The following is an 8,425-nucleotide window of genomic DNA, read 5'->3' as shown; positions in this document are numbered from 1 at the left end:
TTATTTTATGTTGTTTATTTATGTTTGTTTTTGTTTTTGGTTTGTCTAATTAAGATCAATAAAAAAGAAATTAAAAAAATAATAATAAGTGGGGTAAGAAAGCGGAGCCAACTTACTTCATAGCTGGAGCTGCTCAAAACAAAGGCTCACAGACTATGCTTCAAAATTTGCTGCCAAGAATGGGATTTTGAAACTCTGTTCAACTCACACAGGTGGGTGCCTGGAGGGATAAATTGCAATTATTCTCTCTTGCCTATTAAAACCCATTCCACAGTTATGAGTTTGGGGTAGGTTGGGGCACCAGTCAGATGAGTTCTTGATGATGATCAGATGGCCACTTTGCTGTGTTGTGTCACTTCAAAGGGATGAGGTAGGTTGCAATTAGCTCCATCCAGGTGACAAGGTGGGCTGTCAGCCAGAAGGGAGAAATGCTGAGAGAGCTTGGGGAGAGACATGTTTTGCTTCTGCGCTTAGGGCTCCCCAACCATGAATGGGCATTTATGGTTACCTGGAAGTAAATACAATCAAACTCAGTGGTGTTTGTTTCTGCTGTGTACATTCAACTGTAAAACACATTTGGCTTTAATGAATGAAACACAGACAGCTGAAATACAACTGTTCACTTTTAATTAACACTAACAATTTTTTTGAAAATTCTCAAAAAACCGTCAAACAAGCCTATCTTTCCCCTTCCTCTCCTCCTGCAAGCACCTCCTCGCTCATATCCAGAAAAAAATCTGTATCCGCCCCGCCCCGATATCCCTCCCGATTTCCCTTAACCTCACCCCCACCAGAGGCAGCATTCATTTGCATGATTAGTGGCAAACCTGTAATTTCACTACATTGACTCACCTTGTGTTATGCATGATCGCTGTATAATGTAACAATGCAAACAAGCCACACGGGGTTTGCAAAACCCAGTATGTTTCCAGTTTACAGATATTTATATACTTCTTCTGCATTGAATGATTTTTTTTCTCATTGGTGCTCTCTGAATAAGGTCATTAGCTATAACATTAAGATCAATTTCCTGAGAAATCTGTTTATGTCTATTTTGAACAATTTTTTTGCATGCATCCTTGTCTCTTGATGTGTTTTGAAGATAAACATTCATGCTATTTGCTGCAGAGCAAAAGATGTCACAGTATGTTTTGTTACCAAATTACTAAAGATCCACTTACAGCTTTCCCCACAAATATCTTGGTACTGTTGTCCTGGTTTTCCCTTCACATCAGGAGCCATAGTTTTTGAAGACTCCCCCTCTCCCTTTGCTAAGTTTCCTGCCATGGAATAAGTAGTAGAGATTTGCATGCCAAGAACCCATGACCCAGCAGTTCCCTATGGAGTGAATAATTAATTACACAAGACACGCAGCATGAACTATAGGTTTATGGGTTTGAATAGGCCACAACTTTTATTGGTTACAGATGTGAATGGTTTGGCATAGGCACTGGGTGCAGCCAAATTATTTCACCACATCTGCTTGTGGGGATTTCACCGCATCTTGTGGGGATGATTAGGGAGGCAGGAGAGGATATATTTAATGATATCCTTCCTAACTTGTGCTAGCAAGTTCCATATTCTAGCAGAGTTCCAAACACCCCCCCTTTTAAAATTATGCAGCGATCAGCTTGTTGCTGACTCATCTTAGGCTTATTATTAAAGATTCCTTCCTGGTAAAACCCCTTCTAATCCCTCTTCAAAAGAATAAACACAAGAATCTGATTAACGTTAATATAAAAGTAGCTTACTCACAGATTCATTCAGGTTCACAGACATATCCCTGAAGGCAGGCTTAGGTTACATAATGTTGTGTATTGAGTCAAAGGATTTTATATCTGTATTATTATTGTCTGCATTTGCATTAGGGTAAAGTAACTGCCTTTTGATTCCAGAGGGTACAGCTACTATTGGTTCATTTAAGCTGCTGTATTTGGATCCTCTGTCTTATTGGTTTCCTCCAAAAGGCAGGACTGTGATTGCCTGATATTGTTCCCTCCAAAATGTATCCTTTCTAGCTAGTTCCCTGTCCCTATAAATGTAGCTCTCCCCTCCTCAGTCCTCAGTCTTGTTTGCTTTAATAAAGAAGTGTTACTACAGAACTGTCTCCAGCATATTATGTCAAGAGAGCTGAAATCACAAACCCCACGTCACAACAACTGGCGACGAGGATGGGATCCGGAATGCTGAGGAGCGGTTAAATGCAGCCCTGCCTCAGAGTCCGGATTGTAGCTAAGAACAAGACTCACTGGCCTGCTGAGAAGACGACCCTGCCCACAGGACAATGAAGAGTCCAAGGGTATTGGAGCCCTTCCAGCCATCAGAGCCCCACACGTGGGAAGACTACGTCGAACGCTTCGAGTTCTTTGCAGTGGCTCAAGGGATCACCGATGCCAGCAAAAGAAGGGCCACATTCCTGAGCTACTGTGGGCTTGAGACCTTCAAGCTGGCCAAGGCATTGCTTGCTCCAGCGAAGCTAAGTGAGACACCTCTCAAAGATATTCTTGCCTGCCTGACAAGCCATTTGGCGCCTACTGAGACCAAGATGGCCCGGCGGTTGGAGTTTCATAAGAGGCAGCAGCGTGCTGGGGAGTCTGTATCTGCATTCCTAGCTGAACTGCGGAAGCTCGCTCAGCACTGCGACTTCCAAGATCTGGAAGAGACTCTCCTGGATCGGTTTATCGGTGGTCTGAGCAGCAAGAAAGCCAGAAGATGCATCGTGGCTAAAGAAGAGGTTACCCTTGCTTCAGCCTTGAAGGAGGCCACCGCCACGGAGAATTATGAAAGAGAGGAGCTTGATGCCAGTCGCAAGGCCCCTAAGCCACAGATAGAAGTTGCGCATGCCATGGACGAGCTAGAGGCTACTCCGAGCCAAAGCCCAGTCCGTGGGGTCGAGTCAGTGCGTCAGGCCTCCACAGTGCACAAAGATCACCGAGGCAGGTGCCCTGGTTGTGGCGGAAACCATGAGCGGAAGAGTTGTTGTTTCCGGGATGCTATGTGCCGGACGTGCGGGAAGACAGGTCACATTGCCAGGGTCTGTAGATCGGCGGCGTTGGGAGCGACAGGAGCAACTAGACTGGAGCATCGCAGACTGTCCACGGCAAACCATGTTCTAAAGGACTGCCACTACGTAACGGAGATCAACGGGAGGGTCGTGCAGTTTCCAGCGCAAGGCAAGGCACACGTCAAGGTGAAGATTGAGGGTCAGCTGTGCGACATGGAGGTGGACTCCAGATCTGGATTCACTATCGTGTCGGACCAGACCGCGAGGACATTCTTCCCCAGGGGTAAGTTGCCCCCTCTGGAGCCCTTCCCGGCAACCTTGCAGTCATACTCAGCGGGCCGCATCCATGTCATGGGAATGTGTGCCGTGAGAGTACAGTTCCGGGACAAACAGGCGGTACTCAAACTGGTGATTGCGAAGGGCAGTCGCCTCAGTCTCCTGGGCACTGACTGGTTCCCCGCCCTGGGACTGAGTATATCAGGGCTTAATTCAATCCAAACCTGCCCTGAGATGAGTGAGGCATTATGCAAAGAATTTGCTGGTCTCTTTAATGGAAAACTGGGTTGTTATAAAGGGCCCCCAGTTGACTTCGAATTGGACCCTGGGGTGGCCCCAATCCGACTCAAACCAAGGCGAGTGCCATTTGCACTGCAACCCAAGATCAAAGCAGAGCTGGATAAATTGGTCAAGCAGGGAGTTCTCTCACCCGTGGACTCTGCTAAGTGGGAGACTCCAATTGTCACGCCCCTTAAAGCAAATGGGGAAGTCAGGATCTGTGCAGATTACAAATGTACTATCAATAAGGCACTCAGGGGAAACTCATACCCCATTCCAGTCGTATCACATCTGTTGGCTAAACTGGCTGGGGGCAAGGTGTTCACCAAAATTGACCTGGCACAAGCTTACCAACAGCTGCCAGTAACCCCACAATCAGCGGAAGCACAGACTATTGTCACACATAAAGGGGCGTTCAGAGTTAACAGATTACAATTTGGAGTTTGTGTGGCCCCAGGGATTTTTCAAGGGCTCATGGAACGCCTGTTAAGAGGTCTGCCGGGGGTCTTGCCATTTTTTGATGACGTTTTGATTGCTGGAAAAGACCCACAGGAACTGGTTGCGCGTGTCCGTGCAGTGTTGCTCAAGTTCCAGGAGGTGGGGTTGCAACTGAAAAAGGAAAAATGCAGTTTTGGGGTGCCAACTGTGGATTTCTTGGGGTTTAAAATTGATGCATCAGGCATCCACCCCACAGATGCTAAGATTAAGGCCATCATCGGGGCACCACAACCACAGAACAAGACGCAGTTGCAGTCATTCCTGGGACTTATTAACTTTTATCATTCGTTCTTACCCCAGAAAGCTTTGGTAGCTGAACCATTACATCGACTGTTGCAGAAAAAGAATGTGTGGCGATGGGGGCAGGGGCAGCAGAAGGCTTTTGACTCCTTGCGAGGAATGCTGAGTAGCAGGAGCGTCCTTGCTCATTATGATGAGTTGAAGCCCCTGGTCCTGGCATGTGATGCCTCTCAATACGGCCTGCGGGCGGTGCTGAGTCATAGGGAACCGGATGGGTCGGAAAAGCCCATCTCTTTCTATTCCCATACGTTGTCGCCCACGGAGCGCAACTATGCTCAAATTGACAAAGAGGCGCTTGCAATTGTGGCAGGAATCAAAAAGTTCCATGATTATGTGTATGGTCGCCATTTCTCCATTGAAACGACCACAGACCACTGTTAGGGTTGTTCAACCCGAACAAACAAACGCCACAAATTCTCTCCCCCAGAATGTTGCGTTGGTCTATATTCCTGAACGGGTTCCAGTACACCTTGACCCATGTGCCGGGGAAACGGTTGTGCCACTCTGATGCGCTGAGTCGATTGCCTCTTCCTGGCGGGAGCAATGTGGATCCTGCTCCAGCGGAGCACATAATGATGCTGGAAACACTTCCGGGGGCTCCTGTAACGGCTACTGATATAGCTGAGAAAACGAGGAAAGATGCTGTTCTCTCCCGTGTGCTCACTTGGGTGGGGAGGGGGTGGCCAGGTGGTCCGCATGAAGACAAATTCAGGCCTTATGCGACAAGGCAGCACGAGTTGTCCATGCATAAGGGTTGTCTCCTGTGGGGAGATAGGGTGATCATCCCAGCACCACTGAGAAACAGGGTTCTTGAGACGCTTCACATGGGACACCCGGGAATGGTCAGGATGAAGTCGCTGGCCCGATGTTATGTGTGGTGGCCTGGAATGGACCAGAACATAGAACAATGGGTACGAACATGCAAGGCATGCCAAGAGGTGCGGCCAGAGCACCAGTTCACTGGTGGGAGTAGTCCAGATCTCCCTGGAGCCGGCTGCACTTAGATTTTGCTGGGCCATTCCAGGGGAAGGTCTTTTTGGTTATCGTCGATGCATATTCCAAATGGTTAGAAGTGGCGATGGTCCCTAGCATGGCATCAGCTGCCGTAATCAAGGTGTTGAGGCAGCTGTTTGCAACCCACGGGTTACCTGAGACCATTGTATCAGATAATGGGGCAGCTTTTGTATCCCAAGAATTCAGGGCATTCTTGGCTGATAACTTCATAAGAGGGGTCACATCCGCGCCCTTTCACCCATCCTCCAATGGGCAGGCTGAGCGCATGGTAAGAACAGCCAAAGAATCCATTGCGCGCTTAATGGAGGGTAACTGGTCAGCTCGCATCGTGCGAATGTTATTTTTGCAGCATGCGACGCCGTGTACTGCGACGGGCAAGTTGCCAGCTGAGCTGCTCTTGGGTAGAAGACTGGTAATGGTGCTGGATTATGTCCACCCCGATAAAATGCCAAACCGTAATTCAAGAGCAACCCCCCAGGCTGAGGCTGACACAACAAGGTATCTTGCCCCTGAAGATCTGGTCTGGGTGAGGAACTATTCACGAGGTTCGCGGTGGGTGGCTGGTGTGGTCACCCGGACTAGTGGACCTGTGTCCTACTATGTGACCTTGGAAAATGGGCAAGTTTGGAAGAGACATATAGATCAGCTGAGGCTTCGGGCGCTCAGCAGGGAGGGGTCAGATAATTCATCCCTGGCTAACGACGCAGAGCTGCAAGACCAGAGTGAAAATGGCCCAGAGGTGCAGTCACCAGGGGCTTCAGCAAATGAACCAGGGTCTGCTAGTCCTCAGGATGACGAGGTACAGGTAGGGGACCCTGCGATGTCTGGGACTCCATCTGTTACTGACGAAACCCCTATAGCACCCCCCCTACCACAGGTAACATCCAATCCAGAACCGGCAACACCTGTTGTCAGGAGATTAAGTAGAAGTTGTAGGACCCCACAGTACCTGAGAGATTACGTCTGCGGTGCTCACTAGGGGGGGAGGGGTGTTGTGTATTGAGTCAAAGGATTTTATATCTGTATTATTATTGTCTGTATTTGCATTAGGGTAAAGTAACTGCCTTTTGGTTCCAGAGGGTACAGCTACTATTGGTTCATTTAAGCTGCTGTATTTGTATCCTCTGTCTTATTGGTTTCCTCCAAAAGGCAGGACTGTGATTGCCTGATATTGTTCCCTCCAAAATGTATCCTTTCTAGCTAGTTCCCTGTCCGTATAAATGTAGCTCTCCCCTCCTTAGTCCTCAGTCTTGTTTGCTTTAATAAAGAAGTGTTACTACAGAACTGTCTCCAGCATATTATGTCAAGAGAGCTGAAATCACAAACCCCACGTCACAACACATAACAAGTAGAACTATTCCATAAAGAAGTTAGTCCCAAGTGACTGCAGCTAAGCAGTCACTTCTCCAAACACACAGCAACATACAAAATGGAGAACACACACTGATCAGAACATGGAGGCTGTGTGCTCCTCCATGCTAGTACAACAGACCACTCCCTCTTCAAGTCATATGTAGTGGAAGTCTGTCCCAGCTCAGGAGGAAACAGGAAGTTTTCTCCTGAGAGGTACAAAGCATCTCCTAACATGTCCACTGCAGGAATGTTGTACTTGACTGCTGTAAGTTTTACATCCCACACATCTAAGGGTAAACCACCACAGGGGCCCCCTATGACCTACATCAAATAGAGGTACCCCCCAAAGGGTCCTCACTGAAGGAATGGTATGGCCCTAGCCCCCACCTGGATGTCAGATAGAAGCTCCAGCTCACAGATCCCTTTAAGAGGATACCTTTAACCATGTTGGGGCAGGCAGAGGCTACAATCTCCCCTCCACCCAAGACCAAGGCTTACCCAATGCCTAACCTCACAAAGTTGTGATTATTGCTATGAGGTAGGCGAAAACCAAATGGCCAGTGCCAATTTGCCAAGTGGAAAAATTCCTGCCTGGCCCTGAATATGGCAGCCGATGTGGTCCATAGCAAGGTCAAAGTGTAAACTGAAGCAAAATTAAAGGGTAGGAGATCTGGTGAAAGAAGGCAGAATGAGGAGAGCCAGGCTGGGCTGCAATTTAACCCCCCAGATGGTGCTGATTGGCTGCCTGGGCCCACCCTTGGGATAGCCCACCCAAAACCTGCTGGCACTGTCCAGTCGCAAGCAGGCAGGCCATGCAGCCCTTGCCATTCGCTGGATCACTGCTGGGCCCGTGGTTGGGCCACAACACTGCCTACCAGATAAGGTGAGCAGATTTCTCCTAGCGCTGCATTCAGGTCTGCATTCAGGTCTCTGCTGCAGGATGTTGTGGGTGTACTTTCACCAGTGAAAGCATCAGTCTAACAAATCTTATTCCTAGTCCATGGTATCAGGAAAACAAACAAACAAGGAATCTGTGTCACTTCTAAAGGCAAACTGTATTTTTTCTTTTTTTCTTTTTTTAAAGTAAAAGTTTTCATAAGCCAGAACCTACTTCCTCAGATGCATGAGTCAGGTTCAATTACAGAGCTTAAAGCCACTAAGAACAAGCTCAAAAGAGCTTAGCTTCAACATGGCGTATGACTAAAAAGAATAACCCAAAAATAGAAATAGACTGGAAAGAGAAGTTGCTGAATTGCAGCTTACTGTATTACCAAACTTAAAACCATGGAGAGACCTAGTCTGAATAGTGACATTGGATTCTTATCTCATTATACATGATAAAGCTATTTTTAGCCATCTCACCCCTTGCTTTTTCTTGTTAGACCAAATTGCAGTCGTTAACAGTGGTCAACGGGTTTGCCACACCTATCAGCTAATCACCCATTCCCACCACCCTTCTGAGTAATACCCCTCCCCACCCTCTCACTATATATAAGGGTCTGGTGACTTCTGTTTCAGTGTATCTGAAGAAGTGTGCATGCACACGAAAGCTCATACCAATAACAAACTTAGTTGGTCTCTAAGGTGCTACTGGAAGGAATTTTGTTTGTTTGTTCCAAAAATAGTTTGTTTATGATGGTCTGTTTCTTTTTATTGAGAAATCTGTTGTCATCTTTTGGAACTCTCTCCCTCTCTCTCTCT

The 8,425-nt window shown here is 47.5% G+C and overlaps 1 long non-coding RNA gene across 1 annotated transcript; it reads left to right on the top strand.

The window, feature by feature from the left end:
• The first annotated feature begins 519 nt into the window (after nucleotides 1-519).
• On the top strand, nucleotides 520-8,210 carry LOC310762306. The gene is made up of 2 exons (XR_014547946.1): nucleotides 520-1,812; nucleotides 6,721-8,210. It is a non-coding gene; the product is annotated as an uncharacterized lncRNA (long non-coding RNA).
• Nucleotides 8,211-8,425: the final 215 nt, after the last annotated feature.

This window comes from Podarcis filfolensis, assembly GCF_964270895.1.
Source record: "Podarcis filfolensis genome assembly, chromosome: 5".
NCBI classification, from domain to species: domain Eukaryota; kingdom Metazoa; phylum Chordata; class Lepidosauria; order Squamata; family Lacertidae; genus Podarcis; species Podarcis filfolensis.
This window is presented reverse-complemented; position numbering and strand designations above follow the sequence as displayed.